The sequence below is a fragment of the Schistocerca gregaria genome, chromosome 5 (genome assembly GCF_023897955.1).
Source record: "Schistocerca gregaria isolate iqSchGreg1 chromosome 5, iqSchGreg1.2, whole genome shotgun sequence".
Taxonomy (NCBI): Eukaryota; Metazoa; Arthropoda; class Insecta; order Orthoptera; family Acrididae; genus Schistocerca; species Schistocerca gregaria.
The window spans coordinates 453896272-453922790 of record NC_064924.1 but is presented as its reverse complement, the minus strand read 5'-3'; the positions used below and the strand labels follow the sequence as shown (position 1 = coordinate 453922790).

The 26519-nt window shown below is 41.5% G+C and overlaps 1 long non-coding RNA gene across 1 annotated transcript in view; it reads right to left on the bottom strand.

Annotated features, from left to right (window-relative positions):
- LOC126272846 (uncharacterized) overlaps window positions 1-14820 on the bottom strand; it is a 52145-nt gene extending 37325 nt beyond the window's left edge. Inside the window, exons 1-2 of the long non-coding RNA XR_007549271.1 lie at window positions 14651-14820; window positions 10365-10456 (exon numbers count right to left, since the gene is read on the bottom strand). This is a non-coding gene — a long non-coding RNA (uncharacterized LOC126272846). The remainder of the gene's footprint in view (window positions 1-10364; window positions 10457-14650) is intronic.
- Between the last annotated feature and the right edge of the window lie 11699 nt (window positions 14821-26519).

Below are 26519 nucleotides of genomic sequence, written 5' to 3'. Positions count from 1 at the left end.
GTGGAAGGAGTATATAGAGGGTCTATACAAGGGCGATGTACCTGACGACAAGCAAGATGTATGAAACAGGCGAAATACCCTCAGACTTCAAGAAGAATATAATAATTCCAATCCCAAAGAAAGCAGGTGTTGACAGATATGAAAATTAGCGAACAATAAGTTTAATAAGCCACATATGCAAAATACTAACACGAATTCTTTGCAGACGAATGGAAAAACTAATAGAAGCCGACCTCGGGGAAGATCAGTTAGGATTCCGTAGAAATACTGGAATACGTGAGGCAATGCTGACCTTACGACTTATCTTAGAAGAACGATTAAGGAAAGGCAAACCTACGACATTTGTAGGCTCAGAGAAAGCTTTCGACAATGTTGACTGGAATACTCTCTTTCAAATTCTAAAGGTGGCAGGGGCAAAATACAGGGGGCGAAAGGCTATTTACAATTTGTACAGAAACCAGATGGCAGTTATAAGAGTCGAGGGGCATGAAAGGGAAGCAGTGGTTGGGAAGGGAGTGAGACAGGGTTGTAGCCTCTTCCCGATGTTATTCAATCTGTATATTCAGCAAGCAGTAAAGGAAACAAAAGAAAAATTCGGAGTAGGTATTAAAGTCCATGGAGAAGAAATAAAAACTTTGAGGTTCGCCGATGACATTGTAATTCTGTCAGAAACAGCAAAGGACTTGGAAGAGCAGTTTAATGCAATGGACAGTGTCTTGAAAGGAGGATATAAGATGAACATCAACAAACGCAAAACGAGGATAACGGAATGTATTCGAATCAAGCCGGGTGATGCTGAAGGAATTAGATTAGGAAATGAGACACTTAAAGTAGTAAAGGAGTTTTGCTATTTGGGGAGCAAAATAACTGATGATGGTCGAAGTAGACAGGATATAAAATGTAGACTGGCAATGGCAAGGAAAGCGTTTCTGAAGAAGAGAAATTTGTTAACATCGAGTCTAGATTTAAGTGTGAGGAAGTCATTTCTGAAAGTATTTGTATGGAGTGTAGCCATGTATGGAAGTGAAAACATGGACGATAAATAGTTTGGACAAGAAGGGAATAGAAGCTTTCGAAATGTGGTGCTACAGAAGAATGCTGAAGATTAGATGGGTAGATCACATAACTAATGAGGAAGTATTGAATAGGATTGGGGAGAACAGAAGTTTCTGGCACTACTTGATCAGAAGAAGGGATCGGTTGGTTGGACATGTTCTGAGGCATGAAGGGATCAACAATCTAGTATTGGAGGGCAGCGTGGAGGGTAAAAATCGTAGAGGGAGACCAAGAGATGAATACACTAAGCAGATTCACAAGGATTTAGGTTGCAGTAGGTGTTGGGAGATGAAGAAGCTTGCACAGGATAGAGTGGCATGGAGAGCTGCATCAAACTAGTCCCAGGACTGAAGACCACAACAACAACAACAATTAATTTAATTCGTAAACACGAACGAACCTAAACACACACACAAACACACACACACACACACACACACACACACACACACACACACACACACATACACACACAAACTTTCAGGTTGTGCCTCATACAGTGGACAACATTGGCCCCCAAACAAATTTCAATATATCATATCCCCCAGTGGGCACAAGGTTATCGGTCGGTTTCCCTTGTTCATCATGCGAAGCCAAGAAATGGAAATCACCACGACCAGATTCCCAGCTTGGATTTCCTCTGCCCCATTCACAGCCTCAGGATTTTTATTTGAGAAGGGCAGTGTCCTATAACAGCTCACAATGCTCTCACGAGGTGAGAATGAAAAAAGAAAATGTAGCAACTTCCTCTTAAATGTGTAGAACTGAGATCTTTTCCTCTTTGCTCCATGGCCAGCTCACCTTGTGTAATGCATACCCAACTGACAGGTTAATTTCGCTATAGTGCTGCTGTATGTAATCCCAGCGGGAGAATGTTTTTACCAAGAGGTAGTATGGTGGTATTCCCTGTTGAACAAGTTGAGTTAACGGCTTCGCTGCTACTTTTTCATTTCTGGAGAATTGTTTGCGTATTTGGTTCATGATAGATTCCTGCCCATCAGCACACCGAACGTCCAGAAGAATACTTCAAGCATTTGTCACAATTTGAAAAAGGTGTACGGAGTGCAGTGTCTCGCACGATGCTTAATATTCCGTTAGTTTCAGCGTTATGAGGCGAGATGTGTCATCGAGAAGACACTCCTTTAAAAATTTCGATGGGAGTTCCTGGAACATCCTCCTTGCATCCCCTATATGTCCCATTGTGACTCGCTTATCTTCGGCCCCTTAAATAATCTCTCAAACATTAGAGTTTCATCGTGACAAGCGAGTGCAGGACACTGTGGAAAACTGGATCTGTCAGCAGTCCAGGATTTTCTACATCGAAACCATTCACTCCCTACTTCCACTCTGGGATCGGTGTATCATCAGCAGATATGGACAGTTCTACTGCTCCACATAATCTGCAATTATAATGTGATAATACTTTCTTTACATATAACTGTACGCTCCTTTCCACTTTTCATACCAAAGAATCGAGATTTCTTAACGAGCGAGACTTGGACCGTTCACTCTGTCTCTTGAAGTAGAGAATGAAATTTAAAGCAATCAAGTTGTAACGATAAGACTACTACATTTATGTAAGTAAGTTAACTGTCAATGTGATACATGGAAGCCATCCTGCGAAACTGGTGAAAAAAAATTTTGACGTTCAAGAACATCCATTAAATCTAGCTCAGAAGATTAATTTTACGCTTGATATTCTATCAAGTCCTTTGTGTGCACGATTAATACCCACAGTGTGAATAAATCGCACGCACGATACTGGTCGCAGATCCCGTTACACTGGGTTTAATTGGGCCGGAGCGTTGCATATCGTATGTGGAAACTGCGTTTGACCTACGCAGAGCGTATTTTAATTATATGTCGTTCTGTATTTCATGTAACTATTTTGTATGCTCTACAACTGTTTTCTATAAAACAGCATGGAATTAAATGATAGAGCGATTTAATTATAGTCATGAGGAACATAGGAGCTGCATATATGTGGAGAAACATCTGATCTAGCAAGTGATTTAGTTTCAATTGAACGGGCGCAACTAGTACCTTGTTGTCATCGTACTAGGCTATAATATGCATTTTTAAAGAAATTTAGACGAAGTATTGTTCTTAAGAGTCTATTAGGAGAGTTCCTAACAGCTGCGTGTACGATCATCAGAAGATTGCCTACACAAAGTTACTCTTTAAAAGTATGGACCTTCGGGTGTTACCTAAATATGCAATGGATGAAGAAAATAAATTACCTAATTTCGGACTGCTTGCACTAATTCATCCTTATGTGTGTCTCAGAAGTTGGAGATGGAGAGTAGGTTTTGTCTAAAACTAGCATCAGGTAACAAGTTTAGTTACCATGTCATACCATAATTAACTGAAATATGTTCCCTTAGGATGAACAGGTCCAGTCATAGTTGTATAGGCAAGAACTGGATATTCTTCCTGTGACAGCCTCATCTGTAACATTCAGTAAGATTGTAGGTGGGAGTCTTTTTATCTAAGGGCCAGAGGCTTAAATATCGTCCGGTGATACAGAACATTGGAATGTAAGGACCTGGTGCGCTTGATGGAGGATCTGCAGGTATTACAAATTTAATCTCTTTTTAATATCATCTTTCTAAATCCTGTCCACAATACTATCAACGTTAAATACTATTTAAATTGTTATTATTATTATTGTTAACACTGGCTTAACGCCCGTTCCTTCCCTCGCGTAGACTGTATGACCTGCATATTATTGTTTTTTGTTTGTTTTTCTTTAATCGTATTTTTATGTTGTTCACAAATTGCAACACCTTCTAAACTTTTTATCCTAACTAAGGCCATATAAGTAAGATGTACTTCTGAACAAGAAACAATTCTGGTAGCTGGAGACCAAGGTCTTTGCTACTCTTACCTTTTGCATTCTTATGGAAATATTTCCACAAAAAATGTCATCCCCTAACACACATTTCTTTATATCTGACGGGTAACTGAAATACTAGTTTTCAAAGATTTAGCTTTAAAGTTTTTTTAATGTAAATAAATAAGTTCCTAAAAAATTTCTTCTTTTTCGCCATCTCGGCGGTATCTTCTGACCGCTTTGTTTAGGGGGAAACCACGGAAACAGTGGTCGGAAAAAGTGTTCCGAGGAGAGGAGAGACTTATAGCAACTCCGAATAACAGTGACCTAGAAGCGGCAAATAAAGAGAGACAAGGAAAAGAAAATAAAAATTTTAAAAAAACCGAAAGCAGCCGAAGAGGAGGTAGTACAACGAAGAGTGTGATGACTAGAAATTGACTGGTGGAGCTCTTTTTGACAACGATAAAGACAGAGAGTGCTGCGAAGAAAAATGTTCAGATTCAGAGCCGGAAGAGCAATGGATTTACTGCCAGTTGTGCTTCTTCAGGGACCATGAACAATGAACAGAAGTTGAGGAACACAGTTTGACTTTCATTTGCAGTTAGTGTAAATAGTTTACTTCGAGTCATGTTCCACAAGGAAATATATTTATTTCTTTGCTGCAAAAGTTTTCATCCCTTATTTTTCAACTGAAAACTAAGTGCCCTCTTCGCCATTCCGTTAAAATGGGACTGTTTAAAGAATTTAATTTGATCTAAAGCTAACTAAACTATTCGATAATATACTTCAGTTGCTGCAGATTATAATCATTCATTTCTGTGCATTTCCGTCTATTGCTACTACACTTAAAACATACTAATACGTTAGCTGTTTATTTTGATCGCCTCGCCCCTACTGAACACCAAGAATGGATCACTATATTGCCATATGATGGCGTCTGCGGCCTATATTCAACCTATGCCTCAGAGCGATTTAAAAAAAAAAAATGAAAAAAAAAAATCTGGAAGTTCTCCAAATTAGTGATTCCGGTTAGCTATTAAAAGGAATCATGTAAATTAAGGATTTTACGCGAGTACATACAAAAAATTGCAAAAAATAATTACGGACAAAATAGCTGTCGTAAATGTTGATTCAAAGAAGTGTGATTATTGCTTCAAACGGTGAACTATAGCTGTCTGGACTCAGAGAATAAGAATGTGTGGCATATCTCTACATATCTTCTTTATACAGATATATTAAACTTTGTAAATATTTAATTTCCTCCTTAATTGAATCATGTTGGAATATTTGACAGAAACAAAGTAAATGTTAAATATTAATGTGCACGGAATTAAGTACTCTGAGCACGAGTGCATGGTTGAAAGACGGACGGAAGAAGAACAGGAAGGAAGAAAATTTCAAGTGGTTCCACTGCAAGTGTCGAAACATCACAGACGAAAAAAGCATGTGAATCATTTACAATCTGTCACAAACACAGAAATTTACCATTTATGCTACATTAAAAATTTTTGAGACAAATATGTTATGCTGCAGTATATGACCGACATTTATGCTATTTTCGTTCTAAAGAGAAGCTAGCTACACTTTTAGTTGACGCACACTTAAAACAAGTCAGAAACATGATGTCTCAAGCAGGTGAACAGTTCATAAAATTCGAGATTGTCATTTACGCGAACGACATTAAATGCTTACTGCAATCGGATGTTAGTAACGAAATCCATGCACACAAACCGCACAGTATACGAGGTGCATTCAAGTTCTAAGGCCTCCGGTTTTTTTTCTCTGGACTGGAAAGAGATAGAAACATGCGCATTGTTTTAAAATGAGGCCGCGTTCATCGTCAATGCGTTACAGAGATGGCAGCACCGTACGTCAGATGGAATTTTACCGCCAGCGGCGGGAATTAGAACTGTTCTAAATACTTAAAATGGTGACTTTTTCCTTACTTGAACAGCGTGCAATCATTCGTTTTGTGAATTTGCGTCGTGTGAAACCAATTGAAATTCATCGACAGTTGAAGGAGACATGTGGTGATGGAGTTATGGATGTGTCGGAAGTGCGTTCGTGGGTGCGACAGTTTAATGAAGGCAGAACATCGTGTGACAACAAACCGAAACAACCTCGGGCTCCCACAAGCCGGTCTGATCGAGAAAGTGGAGAGAATTGTTTTGGGGGATCGCCGAATGATTGTTGAACAGATGGCCTCCAGAGTTGGTATTTCTGTGGGTTCTGTGCACACAATCCTGCATGACGACCTGAAAATGCGAAAAGTGTCATTCAGGTGTGTGCCACGAATTTTGACGGACGACCGCATGGCTGCCCGTGTGGCATGTTGCCAAGCAATGTTGACGCGCAACGACAGCATAATGGGAGTTTCTTTTCGTCGGTTGTGACAATGGATGAGACGTGGATGCCATTTTTCAATCCCGAAACAAAGCGCCAGTCAGCTCAATGGAAGCACACATATTCACCGCCACCAAAAAAATTTCGATTAAGCGCCAGTGCTGAAAAATTGATGGCGTTCATATTCTGAGACAGCGAGGGCGTAATCCTTACCCATTGCGTTCCAAAGGGCACTACGGTAACAGGTGCATCCTACGAAAATGTTTTGAAGAACAAATTCCTTCCTGCACTGCAACGAAAGCGTCTGGGAAGGGCTGCGCGTGTGCTGTTTCACCAAGGCAACGCATCCGCACATCGAGCTAACGTTACGCAACAGTTTCTTAGTGATAACAACTTTGAAGTGATTCCTCATGCTCCCTACTCACCTGACCTGGCTCCTAGTGACTTTTGGCTTTTTCCAAAAATGAAAGACACTCTCCATGTCCGCACATTCACCAGCCGTGCTGCTATTGCCTCAGCGATTTTCTAATGGTCAAAATAGACTCCTAAAGAAGCCTTCGCCGCTGCCATGGAATCATGACGTCAGCGTTGTGAAAAATGTGTACGTCTGCAGGGCGATTACGTCGAAAAGTAACGCCAGTTTCATCGATTTCGGGTGAGTAGTTAATTAGAAAAAAAAAATCGAAGACCTTAGAACTTGAATGCACCTCGTAGCTTTGTATGTGCACTGAAGGTGCAGTGACGAACAGAGTTTAAGCTATGCTGTGGTGCAGATTGTATGAAATTGTTTATCAAATGATTGTGCCTGACCGCTGAGCGAATAAAAGATTACCTGCTGCAGAACAAACAGGTGATCGCTATGGGGGAAGAGGAAGAAGCGTTCGGGACAGCAGAAATTTGCCACACCCGCAGGGAATGCTTTACGAAAACGGATAAGAAACACAGGTATCATTGCCATTTTACATGAACATTTCATAGAACCGCGTGTGAGTAATTTAAATTATAGACCAAATTTTACAGTACTTATTGTGTTTCATAATCTAACGAATTATGATGCACATTTAATAATAATGAAAATCTGGGGACGAAAGGAAGAAACGGCTAAAATAAATGCAGACCATTTTTCTGTGAGTGCAGAAAATATGGAAAAATTCAAATGATTCACTGAATGCATTGCAGTGGGATATTGTAGCAACTTAAATTTTCGCTTTATAGATTTCTTGAATTTTGTGGCGGCTCATTGGAAAAATGTGTCTCATATGTAAAACCCAAAAGTTGACAATAATAAACAGGCTATTTCTCAGACAGCAAGCAAAGTGTGGAGCTTATTTGATTACAAGAATCTGTGAGTTTACTGTGACTAGCATTTAGAAAGCAACGTCTTGCTTCTTGCCGATGAATTTGAAAACTTTTGCACGCTCTTACTTAAACATACAAACCAGATCCACATATTATGTGACCTCATATGTCTTGGATTGGGACACATTGATGAAAACCACTAAAGAAACATTGCAACTTATTACCAATACACAGCAAAAACAATTTGTTGAGTGAGGCATCATATGTGGTATTGCTCAGGCTCCAATAGAGGCGTAGTTGCAAACATCAGGTTCATGATGAAACTAAGGATAAGTCTTACACTACACTGAAGCACCAAAGAAACTGTTATGGCCATGCGTATTCAAATACAGAGATATGGAAACAGGCATAATGCGGCGCTGCGGTCGGCAACACAAGTGTCTGGGGCAGTTGTTAGATTGGTTATTGCTGCTACAATGGTAGGTTATCAAGATTTAAGTGAGTTTGAACGTGCACGAGCGATAGCGCACAGCATTTCCGAGGTAGCGATAAAGAGGGGATTTTCCTGTACGACATTTTCCCGAGTGTACCGCGAATATCACGAATCCGGTAAAACATCAAATCTCCGACATCGCTGCAGTCGGAAAAAGATTCTGCAAGAAGGGACCAACGACTGAAGAAATCATTCGACATGACAGAACTGCAACCCTTCCGGAAATTACTGCAGACTTCAGTGGTGGACCATCAACAAGTGACAGCGTGCGAACCATTCAACGAAACATCGTCGATATGGGTTTTCGGAGCCGAACGTCCACTCGTGTACCCTTGATGACTGCACGACATAAAGTTTTACGCCTCGCCTGGGCCCGTCAGCACCGACATTGGATTGTTGATAACTGGAAACATGTCGCCTAGTCGGATTGCACTTCAGCAGGAGGCTCTTCAAAGTGGTGGATGCTTTGTAATGATGTGGGACGAGTGCAGTTGGAGTGATATGGGACCCCTCAAACGTTGAGATAGAACTCCGACAGGTGACGCGTATGTAAGCATTCTGTCTGATCAGCTGCATCCATTCATGTCCATTGTGCATTCCTACGGACTTGGGGGATTCCAGCAGGACACTGCGACACCCCATACGTCCAGAATTGTTACAGAGTGACTACAGGAAACCTGTTCTGAGTTTAAACACTTCCGCTGCCAGCAGACTCCCCAGACATGAACATTATTGAGTATATTTGAGATGCCTTGCAATCTGCTGTTCATAAAAGATCTCCACCCCCATCGTACTCTTATGGATTTGTGGACAGCCATGCAGGATTCATGATGTCAGTTCCCTCCAGCACTACTTTAGCCATTAGTCGAGTCCATGCCAAATCACGTCGTGTTGCGGCAGTGCTGCGTGCTCAAGGGGACCCTACACGATATTAGGCCGGTGTACCAGTTTCTTCGGCTCTTCAGTGTACATACCTAGAAGTTAACAATCTTTACAACTGGGCATGATGCAACGCCTATCGCACTCTGCCTGTGAAGTGTTCTGATGTAATGAGTGTACCTGACGATTCAAAACTCGACGGTATTTTAGTGGCAGATGTTGGGTACCTGATCTACCATTCTTTTGAAAGAAAACTGTACCACCACTTAGCATCAACAAGTTGGGCATTTCAAAAAAGCTTATTTCCATCTTATATGATAAGTAAAATTATTTAATACGCTATTGAAACTGAAAGCAATATTTCAATAAAAATCTGCGCAATATGCATCGGACATCAGCACTGCTTTAATCATACTGGATGAAATCGTAGATGGATATTAATGCCAAGAAACATCAGAATGCAGAGAACGATTTCCAATAAAATTTCTTCAAACTAATGGCTAATAGTGTATTCGGCCATACTATTCGAAATGTAAGGAAAATGAGTCACGTGAAACTGGTAGCGGGTTGGAAAGGTACATATGGAGCTGCTGCTCTGGTTGCAAGGACAAGTTTCAAGCGCAATGCGTTATTTAATAAAAATTTATTTGAAGCTGAAGTGAGAAGACTCAACATTGTTTTTAACACATGTATGGCTATTCTAGATATTTAAAAGACACTCTCACAGATTTTCATTATGGTTTTATGTTAAGGAAATGTGAACCAAAAAATGTTGAAATGTGTTACACCTACACAGATAGTATAATATATCACAAAAGCACTTTAAATATTTATTATGTTATTAAAAATAGTGTGCATAGGTGGTTTGACACTTTGCATTACGATGCCAACAACATTTATAACAAACTACGTGGCCACAAAAACAAAGTGGGTTCAATGACAAACGGCTTATCAGACTACATCATTATTGCTGATTTCATAGCGAGAATAAAAATGTACACTCTGGAAACTGAGACACTACGCATAACTTATAGAGTAAAAGAGACGGAACACTCATTAGGTAAAGAACTTGTTAATTAATAATCTTCGTTAACTTAAACGCTCATAAATAATATTCGATAAACAAAACAATTCAGAAAAACATAAACCATGACCAACTATCAAAGAAAAATGAACCTATAGCGATAATTTTTACGGACAATGTTTATTAAATGATACTGAAAAACTGACTGTGCAGAACGTGACAAAATCCAAGAAACATTTTGTTTCTGTTATTAGACAACATAATTATGCTTGATCCGCACAAGATGATAAACGTTTCGTACTTCTTGATAATCCAATACTGTGACATGGACTCACTATCATACACTATCATATGAAAAGTAATAGTGATAAGGATTGCAAATTATGTAAAAATCTAGAAAAATACAAATATTGTAAAACTGTAAAAAATGATGATACCTGTAAATTGTATCCTGAGGTGAGTGCAGCTTTACCCTAATGGACATTTAGTAACACACTAAGTCTCGTTGCTGTTGTTGAATATGTAATACCTGTAAAATATACATAAAAGTGTAAACAGCTGTAAAATGTAAACAATGTAAATACCTGTGAAAACGTAAGTAATGTACCGTGAAAACTGTAAATAAGGTATACAAATAAAAAAACGGTTATTCTAAAGACATTGTATGAAATTAACTTTTATAATAAATTTTATATAAATCGTACTTTTTCCCTTTCCGTTCTTGTGTGATTTGTTTATATTAGGCAGCATAATATTAGTAGGTGTCCCTCTACGTTAACAGAACCGGCTTAGCAGCATGTCTTATTAGTATAGCTGATACGTGCACAGATATTTCTCACTCTGGCTCTCTGCGTCTCGCAGCTGCGACTGTGTAACTGTGCTGACACTCCTTAACGAGTATTGTATGCCTGTATGTGAGTTACTGCCAATAAACCCGAGACTAGTCGTATTTATGTCTTTTCTGGATATGGCATAAAAAGTTGAGGTAATTTTTTATCTCCTGAGATACAGAATCATATGCGTATTTGAGGAGTACAGTATGTTATGAGTGAAATACAGAGAGAAATGATTACTTTGCATGAGTGAGATCATGTGTGCAAGGAGTACAGCATTTGACTCATGAAATACTGTCATATGTGTGTACATAATTCAGTTAGTCATTTTTCGTAAATAATACATCGTTTTATGTAAATAAAGCACATAGGCACAATTTTTATGCATCATTATAATGCTGTCAGAAATATGTACTTGTAAGTATCATTGACTTCCAAGTGAAGTAATGTAGATTTGCGCCATTTTTTCGTATCATTTTAATGTTACGCCTATTAACTATACACGTACGTATCTTTCCAAAATAATGAATACCATTCTCTTTCACGTAAATAATACGCATCTTTGACTTTCACGTGAATGTCACGTACGTTTATTAGTGTAAATGTGGCGTCATTTTTACTCATCATCTTATCACCACACCCTGATTGACAGGAGAGAAGTGGAAAGGGGAGTGCTTTTTAATGGTGGAGAGGAAATGAGGGATAGGTGTAAAAAGCTCAACTCCGCTAGTTAGATCTTTTAATTGATTTTGTTTATTTATTAAAAATATATTCTAACTGGCTGTCTCACTGTAATGCTTTTGTTGGAAAGAGGGGGAGAGTGTGGACTATAAACCACAATAGAGCTGTTTGCAATATTTTGAATTTTTTGACTGGCTCTTTCATTTTTTAATATTTCTCTGTGACTGGTTGGATATGATGATCGGGGTGGTACCAGAGGGGTAGTGGGGAGGGGAGGGACGAAGGACATGACTACTTCCTGAAGTCAAGGTCAAGACTGCTGACACCTGGTCCTGAATGTTAGCCTGCCAAAGGTCAAACGTCAGTTTGTAGCCAGGAAGTACTTTACCTTGTTACTGTTGACTACCGAGTTTACAGAGATGAAACTGAGTATCGTTTCTAATGTTTGACGCCCGTTCCACTTTGGTTTGTTGTAGGTCACGTAACTCATATAGGTTTGCTCTTTTATTAAAATTTAGGAAAACTGTTCACTTATTCACGGCGAATTATATAAATTACACAGAAGAATTCAGCAGTTACGTCAAATCAATTATGGTACGCATCGTGCTTGTATGGCAGACTTTGTACTGTGCCATTTATGGATAGACAAATCACTCGCTAACCACATAAGCAACGCCGTACTCAAACGTCAAGTAAATAAATGTGAACAACTTTATACCACTGGATTGTTAACAATTCACTATGAACACCTGCTGTCCTCCGTTTCAAGGTTACAGTATTAATGAATTAACAAGTATGCATGAACACATACACTAAAAAGCTCGGTACATCGTATTCCGTTAGGTACACTCCTGGAAATTGAAATAAGAACACCGTGAATTCATTGTCCCAGGAAGGGGAAACTTTATTGACACATTCCTGGGGTCAGATACATCACATGATCACACTGACAGAACCACAGGCACATAGACACAGGCAACAGAGCATGCACAATGTCGGCACTAGTACAGTGTATATCCACCTTTCGCAGCAATGCGGGCTGCTATTCTCACATGGAGACGATCGTAGAGATGCTGGATGTAGTCCTGTGGAACGGCTTGCCATGCCATTTCCACCTGGCGCCTCAGTTGGACCAGCGTTCGTGCTGGACGTGTAGACCGCGTGAGACGTCGCTTCATCCAGTCCCAAACATGCTCAATGGGGGACTGAACCGGAGATCTTGCTGGCCAGGGTAGTTGACTTACACCTTCTAGAGCACGTTGGGTGGCACGGGATACGTGCGGACGTGCATTGTCCTGTTGGAACAGCAAGTTCCCTTGCCGGTCAAGGAATGGTGGAACGATGGGTTCGATGACGGTTTGGATGTACCGTGCTCTATTCAGTGTCCCCTCGACGATCACCAGAGGTGTACGGCCAGTGTAGGAGATCGCTCCCCACATCATGATGCCGGGTGTTGGCCCTGTGTGCCTCGGTCGTATGCAGTCCTGCTTGTGGCGCTCACCTGCACGGCGCCAAACACGCATACGTCCATCATTGGCACCAAGGCAGAAGCGACTCTCATCGCTGAAGACGACACGTCTCCATTCGTCCCTCCATTCACGCCTGTCGCGACACCACTGGAGGCGGGCTGCACGATGTTGGGGCGTGAGCGGAAGACGGCCTAACGGTGTGGGGGACCGTAGCCCAGCTTCATGGAGACGGTTGCGAATGGTCCTCGCCGATACTCCAGGAGCAACAGTGTCCCTAATTTGCTGGGAAGTGGCTATGCAGTCCCCTACGGCACTGCGTAGGATCCTACGGTCTTGGCGTGCATCCGTGCGTCGCTGCGGTCCGGTCCCAGGTCGACGGGCAATGTACACCTTCTGCCGACCACTAGCGACAACATCGATGTACTGTGGAGACCTCACGCCCCACGTGTTGAGCAATTCGGTGGTACGTCCACCCGGCCTCCCGCATACCCACTATACGCCCTCGCTCAAAGTCCGTCAATTGCACATACGGTTCACGTCGACGCTGTCGCGGCATGCTACCAGTGTTCAAGACTGCGATGGAGCTCCGTATGCCACGGCAAACTGGCTGACACTGACGGCGGCGGTGCACAAATGCTGCGCAGCTAGCGCCATTCGACGGCCAACACCGCGGTTCCTGGTGTGTCCGCTGTGCCGTGCGTGTCATCATTGCTTGTACAGCCCTCTCGCAGTGTCCGGAGCAAGTATGGTGGATCTGACACACCGGTGTCAATGTGTTCTTTTTTCCATTTCCAGGAGTGTATATTCAAATGTCGATAAACACTTCTGCAGCGTGTAGTACGATGTGAAGTTCACTGCTCTTATCACAAGCACCATTCTAAAAAAGAATCTAGTGAACAAATCGTCTACTCTGGATGTAGCATTTTGCGGACACTCCTGATGTTAGCTCGTGTTGAACCTTGTTTTACTCGTGTTATTGTTTTTCACACACATGAATAAATCACGTTTAGCAACGGCAGATAAAACTCTTCAGGACTGATATGAGGTTTATTCGATTCCAGAATCGTGTTAACTGACGCAGCTGCACGCCTACAACACTGCACTAGCGTACCAGTTACTCCAACTTCAAACGTAGAGTGATTTTGTACTGTCACTGTAAGAAAAACACGCCAAACCTTTACTGACTACTTTTCTATTAGAAGATGGCAGAACCTTGCAATATAATTGTGCCAACAGTCCTAATATTTCAGTACCTACGGTAACTTTGACGTTAGCTTCACTTATGCATAACCTTCTAGATTTTATTTAACACGCTTATAGCGATCTTCCGTATACCCAGTTCGTTCGAAGACCTGGAAAAATAGTATCCGACAATGATAATTTTCAAGAAAAAATCAACCAGCTCATAAAAAATTCGTTTCTTTATAACGAAAATCCTTCGTGAAATACCTCTTGAGTAATTACTAATGCCAAACAAATGACGTACCAATTTAACAATATGGTAATCTGTTTAAACATCTTTCCGTCATCACAACGTAAAATCTATTATGGGGAAGTAATATTGGATTTTATACAGAACACCCGTATCGGGACTAAAACTCGAAATAACAATTAAATCTTTTCCATTTAGAATGTAGTATTAGTCGTACTAAATGGCTTTCTGTCGCGTACTTTTTTAACGACGCAGAAATATATAGCTAATTTCTTGAAACTTTACCGAAACACGAATTATATACTTACAAAGTCCAGTTCCCTTACAGCAATGGTCTTTAAATAAGCGATACTAATATTTTATTACAGTATTATGCGACGATTCTATGCTAATTATTCTCGATTAGAGAGTAAACTGTGAATCTTTCCTCTACCGTCAGGGATGAACGTAACTACATGTCAGCGATATAACCATTACTGACGTCCTGACAATCAATATTCTCTTTCTTTGACACCAAAGACAATGTTTCGTAATATTAACTGTTCCTAAAACATTTCTTTATCCTATAACTAAATATTCCGGAACTTTTGCTTTACAGAATATTAAATATTATCTTTTAATTTCTCGTGAGTACTATAATTACTTTTTTTGAATCAGTAATAAACTTAAAATGTTTTTACCTGCTACCCCAACGTTGTAGATTATAACTAAGTTGCAGTTCTCTCTGGATTGCTTTACGTAAGTCTGTTTCCTGAAACTGCTTATTTTTATTTAGATATTTCTTTCTCTCTTTCTTTCTTTTGGCAATGAGTATGTGGTGTTCAGTTTACTGATAAGTCAGGAAACTTTCTTTTCCACATTGTAGAAAACAATACTTTATTTGCCTCTACAGTACGGTTCATGGTTATGTTACGAGGACAGACAACTCCTTACTGAGCGGACTGAATATAAAAACAAATCAAACGTAAATCACTAACGGCCACCGCTACTTATCCTTCGACATTTAAACAAAGTGAACTACAGAGTTGAATCAGATGCTGGATAGATGTACCGCGTGAACTAAAGGCCTTACGTTTGCCACTCATAACTTTCCTTTTTCAGTAGATTAGACTGCTTTATTGTTGCAAACGTCTAAAGTTAAGCCCACACGTATGTTGTGACTGCCGAAAAGGATCTAACAATGGAGGTACTTTCTCCCACATTGCCCGCAAATATTCAAAAGCTACGACTCATGTAGCCTCGAGCGAGAACGACCTGCACATTACTTAAATAAACTGCAGAGCAGTCGGATATCCGATCCAAACAAAATATCATAAAACCATGCAAATTTACCTCTCCTCGGACAAACAAGGTCAACAATAGTTGCAATACCTCCAGTAGCTCAACTTTCACTTTAACCTTCAATATGTTCAGATCTTAACACACAATCACGTAAACAGTCTCACGGGAAAAACCTTTAGGCCATCCTACAGTAGTTGGGAAGAAAATCGTTGGCACGTTAGCACAAATCCAGTGGGCAACTCGCGACTGCCCTCTACTATCGCATGCTCTTCGATCGAATTAAGACAGAACAAACTGCAGTTCGTGTCCAAATAATATCGACTTCGCGTCAAAATTATACGATTTCCACTCGAATTAAAATGATACTGTCTATCTGCTCATGCTAAATTAATCGGAATCATTTGTTTAAGCATATGAGCAGAGTTCCACTCCACCATTAACAATCAAATTGTTATTCTTTGCCACTTCCCGCAGATTCTGGCGTGGACAGTGGCGCGGTCCTTTACACCGTGTGGTACTTGGTCCTGTATTGCCACCAATCGCCTCCTCCCCACTGTAGTACTGCAATACATGTATCTCCACCACTACAATGTAAAATAGAAACAAATATAAGAAACACAGAACATACTTCTTCACATATAACACATTCATTAGACTTTACCTTGAATACAGTTGATTACCTGTGCGGTTGAGGCAAACAAAATTTAACTTAAAATTTGTAATAGAAAATTTGGACATCTTATATCTCCCCAGTGCAATGTTGCTGATGTTAGATGACTGGTTTTTCTTATTTTGACGTGAGCCAGAAGTTTCCGTACAAAGTAGAATCCTCTGCCGAGTTGCTCCCTTGTTATTTTTAGACCTACTGATTTAATCCGGTACTATGTGCCTGTGAAACGTTGTCGAAAGTCTTTCAGTGATCCAGTAGAGATTAAATTTATAATTATAGTTTTTGTCTTCACATGTGGTGTCTCTACATCATTTACAGAACTAATTAGGGGTCCCAGCTGCGCCTGACACATTGTAACGACATCCGAAGGGAGCCTCGTTCCTACGTCACGCGAGCAGCCGCTTTCTCCTCCTGCCCGACGTGTGTCCGCCTCCATCCTTTCCGGGATCAATTGTTCATCCCTAGAAAAGCACGACCTTACTGAATCCATTTCCTGGTTACCCTTCACGACGTGATTTAATGGCCCCATTCCTTGTATTTCCCCTCTAGGCTTCTATGTTTCTGTCACGTAGGCGTGATTGTCTCTGCTAAGCGATGCTAGAAAGCTGTGTTGCTTAACGAAGCGTTCGAGACACAATCCTAACAGTTGAACGTTTTACTTTCACTTGCATTTGAGATGTATGTATTTTATTAGAAACAAATGTAAGCGGCTCATTTTTTGTCTGTTCCTGTGTGAATTTGTCCGCTAGTTACGTGTTCGATGTGCTTCTCCTAATGTCCTCCCGATTGACTAAGCTTCTTCATTAGGCTTCCTCATAATTAGTTACCAGGTATCTACGTCCTTTTAAATCTGTGGTTCATTTTTGTAGATTAAATTCTGCTTGACAGTCAATCTTGGTAGCACGTACGAAATGGCGTTGTGAGTTAAGAGTATAGGAAATTGTCGTAAGTACAAGTCAAATACATATGAGCAAGAAAGAAAATGTAGGACACTCGTAACCAGGACACAAGAAATGATAGCGGTGTCTTTATAAAAGCCAACATTTCGTATGTGTTTAGAAAAGTGTGATTCACGAATATACGCAGTGAGAGAGCACCGTGCACTGAGGGAAAAAAAATCACGACACAAAACGGAGTCCTGCGACGTAAATGACAGTTGTGGACCTGCAGCAAACCTGTCTGTTTGCTAGCAACACTGGACATACACCTAGAGTTACGGTCTGGGGTGTAATTTTACAGGACAGCAGAAACACTCTCCTAGTTATCCCAAGCACCCTGACCGCAAATTTGCACGTCAGTCTAGTGATTCTATCTGTCGTGCGCCCTACATGAACAGCATTCCAGAGGGTGTTTTCCAACAGGATAACGCTTACTACATACCGCTGTTAAAACCCAACATGCTCTTCAGTATGTCAACATGTTACCTTCGCCTGACCGATCACCTGATATATCTTCAATCAAGCACATGTAGGACATTATCGGACGACAACTCCAGCGCCATCCCTGTGTTGATCGACCAGACATGGAATTCCATCCCGCAAACTGACATCCGTTACCTGTACAACACAGTGCATGCACGTTTGCATTCAAAATTCTGTCTGTTACACCGGACATTAATGTACCAGCATTTCATATTTGCAATGGCCTATTTCGTACTTACTTTATCCTGTGATCTTACAATGTTAATCACTTAAATATGTCACCTAGACAAACGCATTCCGGAATTTTCATTGCTTTATATTCATTATTTTTTGATGTTGCGATATATTTCCGTTAGTGTATTTTATAATACACTGATAAAGCCAAAACATTATGACCATTGCAAATCGCGTCGTTGGGTGCTGTCGGGTGGAGTTGGGGCACGTGACGCAATAACAAAAGTATGGAAGCGTAACAGACAAGAACGGGGATCACCGCAGCGAAGATATGGCCTGCAAATGGGGAAGTCCATTGACATAACTTTGATCAAAGGCAGATTATTATAACGCATAGCCTGGCAAAGCTGGTCGAATGTTCACGTGCTACTGTTGTGAGCATCTACGGAAAGAGGTAGGACGGTGAAATTACCAATAGGTGCTAAATGTTTGTACGTCCACATAAGGTTCTCTATAAAGTAGGACAGATGGTGATCTGTGGCATCTCTGCCGAAAGATCATAATGTTGCTGCACCCACAAATGTTTCGGAGTACACCTTTCATTGTACATTGTTGAACATCGAGCTCCACAGAAGACCATCCACATGTATTCACATGTAGACCTAACGATATCGTCAGTCAGGATTGCAGTGGGCACAGGACCATCGGGATTCGACCAACGATCAATGGAAACATATCAGCTCTTCGGGTGAATCACATTTTTGCTACAGTAGGTTGATGATCGCCTCCAAAAGCGCCGTCATCGAGAGGAAGGTCACCAAGGACGTAGGCTGGTGGGAGCAGTATCACCGTGTGGGAGACATTCCCCTGGGCTTGCATGGGACGTGGTAGTAATCGAAGACACGCTGACAGCAGCGAACCAACTGCATCGTGATTGGTGTCTTCCCCGACGGCGATGTCATCTTTCAGCAGTACAATTTTCCACGTCTCGGAGCCAGAACAGTGCTACAGTGGTTTGAGGATGTAAATTCTATGGAACCCATCTGGGTCACTATCGGGTGCTATAACCGAGTGCTGCCACATGGGGACTGATGACGTTAAGTACTGCACATCCGAGGTACTTTGTGTTGATACAGCACCGATCATTATGTTGGAATGTTACGGTACTCCTTACGTACACATAAGCGGCAAATGCATGAAAGATGTGGCAAATAAACAGCAGTTAATATTCAGTAATTGTCCATTGAACACATAAGTAATAAACGTTTAATAGACTCCACAGTGCGAATTTTCTATTGTGATGCTTCTGACAAGCTGTAAAAACGGTTGATATTCCACCTAGGCTAGAGTATGCAGATAACCATTGTGATTTAGATGTTACGGAAGAGATATGTCGCACTAAAAGAATTCCATGAATCCAAATATTTTTACAATGGAATTCTCATGCAAACACTTTTTGCACTTCTAAAGGGTCAAATTTTATCAGGGAGATCAGCAACGCATTCAAAACTTCAATAAATTAACCAAAAGACGCTGATATTATTGGAAAATACTTTGAAAGTTTATCACTTTTACAAAAACTTACGAATGGAGATCTGGTTCCGTCAAGGTAGCATTCGAGTAATATTACGTTCATTTTTATTCCCCCAATTGACGATGTGTTTTGAACATAAAAAACTCTGTATGGATCTACGACTTTTGTTGCATTTTTCTCCTTGGTTTTGTAAAGGCAGGACATTTCAAAAAACATTTTGGCTTGAAAACATATGGCGTGAAGCAAGCAGGCTATATTTGTCTTCGTTTCCAGTGTTGTATATCTTCCAATTACGCACCGCTGTCGAAAATGCAGTGTAACTTTTACATATTTACAATATACATAAACAGTTTCGTTTTTGATAAACTGGTAGTAGAGCAGTGGTTTACAACCTGCAGTAATTACATCATTATGGGTACGATGTGATTTTATGAAGCTTAAAAACAAAATGGCTCAATTCGGTTTCAGTCACTAAAGTAAATGATTTTTCTTTTCAAAAACCAGCAGTAATGCGTGTCACAGTATGGTGAAGGTTACAGCTTGTGAGATGAACGAATGAACACCATCGCTATCACATAGTCCATCCACTATACATATATATGGTTTAATAAACCTGTCATTGGAAAACTGAGACATAAACAACACACAAAAATGCCCGCTCATATGTTGCCAAGGCCGTTTCGACTATGATGCAGAAGTTTCACTGGGAAGCCCTTAACGTCGTCTAACCAGGCTCCATATCTTCCCATGCGATTTCCAAATTTTGGAGCTCTGGAAAGAGACTTCCGTGGCCGTCGATTTACTACGGACGAAGAGGTGCATGCTGGGTGCAATCATGGTTCCGAAGGTAAGCACAAACATTTTTCCATGAAGGCATTAACTGTCTTGTTTCACAGTGGGATAAATGTATTATGGGCTATGGATATGGATGGATATGCATATGGTGTTATGGGCCCTCATCAGTGTAGTCCTTAGCGCCCGAAAGGCTATGGCGATACTTTTGAAATAATAAACAGTTTGAAACTTCTTGGCAGATTAAAACTATGTGCCAGACCGAGACTCGAACTCAGGACCTTTCCCTTTCGCGGGCAAGTGTTCTACCACCTGAGATACCCAATCATGACTCACGTCCCGTTCTCACAGCTTTATTTCTTCCAGTATCTCGTCTCCTACCTTCCAAACTTTACAGACGCTCTCCTGCGAACCTTGCAGGACTAGCACTCCTGAAAGAAATGATATTGCGGTGACATGGCTTAGCCACAGCCTGGGGTTTCTTTCCAGAATGAGATTTTCAATCTACAGCAGAGTGTGCGCTGATATGAAATTTCCTGGCAGATTAAAACTGTGTGCCGGATCGAGATTTGAACTCGGTACCTTTGCCTTTAGCGGCCAAGAGCTCTACCATCTGAGCTCCCCAAGCACGACTCACGTCCCGTCCTTACAGCTTTACTTCTGCCAGGATCTCGTCTCCTACCTTCCAAACTTTAAAGAAGCTCTCCTGTGAACCTTGCAGAACTAGCACTTCTTGACAAGTTTGTTGTTGCCTTTTTAATGAAAACGCGTGTAACATTTCTTTGACTCATTCATATTCCATATTCATTAAGACAGTTTCACTTAGAATTCGTGGAAGAGAAGTATATCTAACCTATTATACGAAGTGGTATAATGTGGTACGGACGACACAAATATTGTTTATTATGTGGAGATGTATGACAGATGATGCTGGGAGTGAGTAAGAAAGTGTGGGCGAATATTATGTCCGTTATCACTGACATTCGTAGAAACTAGAAATACACAGATGAAGCCATTTTATTGTACACTGAAGTGCCAGAGAAACTGGTACGTCTGCCTAATATCGTCTAGGGCCCACGCGATCACGCAAAAGTGTCGCAGCACGACGTAACATGGACTCGACTAATGTCTGAGGTAGTGCTGGAGGGAACTGACGCCTTGAATAGTGCAGGGCTGACCACAAGAGAGTGATGGGATGGAGATCCCTTCTAAACAGCACGTTGAAAAGCATCCCAGATACGCTCAGTAATGTTCATTTCTGAGGAGTTTGATGGGAAGCGGAAGTGTTTAAACTCAGAAAAGTGTTCCTGGAGCCACTCTGTAGCAATTCAGAATTGCCATGCTGGAACTGCGCAAATCCGTTGGAATGCAAAATGGAGATGAATGGATGCAGGTGATTAGGCAGGATGCTTACGCCCGTGTCACCTGTTAGAGTAGTATCACCCCAACTGTCTACATCCTACACCATTACAGAACATCCACGAGCTTGAACAGTCTCCGGCTGACATGTGGGGTCCATGGATTCATGAGGTTGTCTCTATATCCGTACACGTCCATTAGCTCGATACAATTTGAAATGAAACTCGTCCGACCAGGCAACATGTTTCCAGTCATGAACAGTCCAATGTTGGTGTTGACGGGCCCAGGCGAGGCATAAAGCTTCGTGTCGTGCAGTCATGAAAGGTACATGAGTGGGCCTTCGGCTCTGAAAGCCCATACGAAGATGTTTCGTTGAATGGTTCGCACGCTGACTCTTGTTGATGGTCCAGCATTGAAAACTGCAGGAATCTGCTGAAGGGTTGCACTTCTGTCACGTTTAACGATTCTCTCCAGTCGTCGTGGGTCCCGTTCTTGCCAGGTCTTTTTGCTCGGTACACTCGTGAAATGATCACCAGGGAAAATCCCCACTTCATCGTTGCCTCGAAGATGCTGTGTCCCATCGCTCGTGCGCCGACTACTGTAAAACCACCTTCACACTCACTTGAATGTTGATAACCTGCTATCATAGCAGCAGTAAAAGATCTAACGACTGTGCCAGACACTTGTTGTCTTATATAGGCATTGCCGACCGTAGCGCCGTATTCTGCCTGTTTACATGTCTCTATATTTGAATATGCATGCCTTTTCCAGTTTCTTTAGCACTTCAGTGTAGAATGGAAACGGAAAGAAAGGGAGTGAGATACAACAGAGTTTATCTGGAATATATTTCGGATTTGTTAGTCTGGCAGCAGACGAAAGTTAAAACATATGGGTTTGGAATAAGATGGTAGGAGGACAAACTGAACTGTCTGTCACATAACCACCAAGAAGCTGCAAATTTCTCGCGAGAATAATAAAATGATTTTCAGGCAGAGAGATTCTTCTTGCACTTATTTTCATTGACAGCAAATACCTGGTTTGTCCCTGTTAGACAGATCTTGGAGGTCTCCAGTTGATGATCGTACAACAGTTGAATGTTAAAAAACCCTCCACCTTTAAATATTACCACTGTGTCGACGGTACTGGCCTCATCTGTACTGTACAGTGTCGATTAGACCGCAGTGAGAGTGCACCACGAGTTCCTGCTGCTAATAACGGGGTATGCCTTTCATTTATTACCAATTTTTACGAGTTTGAAACAGGAGCGATTTCAATAATGGATAGGAATTGTGATTTCTGAGTACAGTTGCGAGCTGACTTGTTGACCCTTCGCTCACAGCTCTGTCACTCAGCTTGAGGATGCTGCCTAGGGGCATCACTATTGGGGTGGGGGGGGGGGGGGGGTAGTCGGACGCAGGTGTGCGAGGGACGTCATGCACGTTCCATGTGACCTCTGATCAATCCACTGCTGTGGCTGCCCCAGATACTGCCTGCCCTGAGGTTAATCCCTCACCTTTGGTTGAGTGGGAAATTGTCCCAAAGTCTGGCAGGCAGCGAAAGACTTTCCTTGGGGTCGATCCTAGGGCCTCCCTGATTCGTTTGACGAACAGGTTTCGGGCGTTGTCTGTGGCTGACGAAATCTCTGAGCCAGATGCCGTCGTCCACCCTGTTCCAGAGAAAGTTTCTCGGCCCACAAGGTCTGGTCATTCACAGAGGGTGGGTTTTCTGGTGGTTGGGAGCTTCAACATTAGGTGGGTAGTGGGGCCCCTTAGGAACATGGCTGCCCAGGAGGGGAAGGAAGCCAGTTTGCACTTCGTGTTGCTTTGGATCGGAGGAGATTCTTTCGGTTTTGGGCGGTTAGCGCAAATGGTAAAGACTGCCAGTCTTGCTTGCGAGATTAAGGCGGAGCCTTCCATCTGCAGCATCGTCGACAGAACCGATTGTGGCCCTTTGGTGCAGAGCTGTTTGAAGGGTCTGAATTAGAGGCTCAGTCGGTTCTGTCACCGTGTAGGCTGCAGATCCCTTGACTTGCTCGATCAGGTGGTGGGTTTCCGGTTTAAGCTTAATAGGTCTGGAGTCCACTCACACAGGAAGCGGCTACACGGGTAGTGGGGGCTGTCTGGAATGGATTGGGCTGTTTTTTTATGTTAGAGGGTCACAGGAAACCACAGTAAGGGCGTCCACCTATAAGGGGGCAGGTAAAATACAGTAAGGTAGTCGCACAAAGGATCGGTATTGTAGCTGAAAATTGCGTAGCTGTTTTGGGAAAAAAACCAGAGCTCCAAGCCCTAATAGAAAGCACTGAGGCTCAAATAGTTATGGGTACGGAAATCTGGCTGAAGCCGGAAATAAGTTCAACCGAAATTTTCTCAAACGACCTAACAGTGTTCACAAAGCATAGATTAAATGCAGTTGGTGGTGGAGTATTTATTCCTGTCAGAAGTAGTTTACCTTGTAGTGAAATTGAAGTAGACAGTTCCTGCGAAACAGTGTAGCTAGATGTTACACTTGACAATCGGACTAAACGATTAATTGGATCGTTTTACCCATCGCCCGACTCAGAAAATACAATTGCTGAACAGTTAAAGAAAACTTGAGTCTCATTTCAAATAGGTACCCCAATCACACAATTATAGTCGGTAGTAACTTCAATCTACCCTCGGTATATTGGAAAAAGTATACTTTTAAAGCTGGCGGCAGGCATAAAACGTCGTCCGAAATTGTACTCAATGCTTTCCCAGAAAATTATTTTGAACAATTAGTTCATGAGCTCACTCGAAGCGTAAGTGGCTGCCAAAGCATACGTGACCTCTTAGCAACAATAATGCTGGACAAATAGGGAGTATCGTGACGAATACAGGGATTAGTGACCACAAGTCAGTTGCTGCTACGCTGCATACCGTAACACCTACAACCATCAAAAAGAAACGCAAAGTACATCTATTTAAAGAAGCTGATAAAAATTCTCTTAGTGCCTTTCTAAGAGATAGTCTCCTCTCCTTCCGATCTGGTTGCATAATGGTATAAAAGATGTGGAATGATTTCAGATAGATAGTATTGACGGCAGTTGAGAGATATATACCACATAAATTAATAAGTGATTGTACTGATCCCCTATGGTACCAAAAACGGGTCACATCGCTGTTGCAAAGGCAACGAAAAAAGCATGCCAAAATTAAAAGAATGCAAAATCCCCAAGATTGGCAAAGTTTTGCAGATGTTCGAAATATAGCGCGTACTTCAATGCGAGATACTTTTAATAATTTCCACAACGACATTCTGTCTTGGAATCTGGCAGGAAACTCAAAGAGATTCTGGTACTACAAAAAGCACACCAATGGCGGTACGCAATCAATACTTTCACTGCGCGATAACAACAGAGAAGTCGGTAATGACAGAGCCACTGAAGCAAAGTTATTAAACACGGTTTTCCAAAACTCCTTCACCAAGGAAGATGAAGTAAATATTCCTGAATTCCAATCACGAACAACTGCCAAGATGAGAAATATAGAAGTAGATATCCTCGGTGTAGCAAAGCAGCTTAAATCACTTAATAAAGGCAAGACCTCCGGTCCAAATTGTACACCAGTCAGGTTCCTTTCAGAGTATGCTGATACAACAGCTCCATATTTACCAATTATATACAACCACTCGCTCATAGAAAGTTCCGTACCTAAGGACTAGATAATTGCTCAAGTCACACCAAGACACAAAACTGGAAATAGATGTAATCCGCCATATTACAGGCCCATATCCCTAACGTCGATTTGCAGTAGGATTTTGGAACATATACTGTATTCGAACATTATGAATTACCTCGAAGAAAACGATTTATTGGCACATAGTCAGCACGGATTAAGGAAATATCGTTCTTGTGAAACACAACTAGCTCTTTATACTCATGAAGTAATGAGTCCTATCGACAGGGGATGTCATATTGATTCCATATTTTTAGATTTTCAGAAGGCTTTCGACACCGTTCCTCACAAGCGTCTTCTAACCAAACTGCGTCCCTATGGAATATTGCCTGTTTTGCTACTGGATTCGTGATTTCCTGTCAGAAATGTCACAGTTCTTAGTAATAGACGGAAAGTCATCGAGTAAAACAGAAGTAAATTCCGGGGTTCTCCAAGGAAGAAGAATAAAGAAAAGTGTGAAGTAATTAACATGAGTACTAAAAGAAATCCGCTGAATGTCGATTTCGCGATAAGTCTCAGAAATCTGAAGACTGTAAATTCACCTACATGCTTAGGGATTATAGTTACAAATAACCGATCACATAGATAGTGTTGTAGATAGAGCAAACCAAAGACTGCGATTCATTGGCAGAACACTTGGAAGGTGCAACACGTCTACTAAAGAGACAGCTTGCACCATGCTTTCCCGCCTTATTCTGGATTCTTACTGTGCAATGTGGGACCCGCATCAGGTGGAACTGACGGGTGACATCGAAAAAGTTCAGAGGAGGTCGGCTCGTTTAGCACTATCGCGAAGTAGGGGAGATAGTGCCACGGACATGATCCATGAATTGGAGTGGCAATCATTAAAACAAAGACATTTTTCGTTGCGACGGTATCTCTTCCTGAAATTTCAATCACCAGTTTTCTCCTCCGACTGCGAAAACATTCTGTTGGAACCCACGTACATAGGAAGAAATGAACATCACGGTAAGATAAGAGAAATCTGAGCTCGCACACAAAAATTTAAGTGCTCGTTTCTCCCGTGCATGCTTAGAGAATGGAACGGTAAAGAGATGCTTCGTTGAACCCTCTACCAGGCACTTTATTGTGAATAGGAGGTCGCAGGTGGATCTTAACGCATCGGGAAGCATCACAGACCTGTGTAAGTTGTACTGACCTCGGCTCTTCTCTGAAATGGATAATACTATACTTGACACGCATATTAATGGTTAGGCAGACTGTCAGGTGATCTAGTTTGTGCCTTAC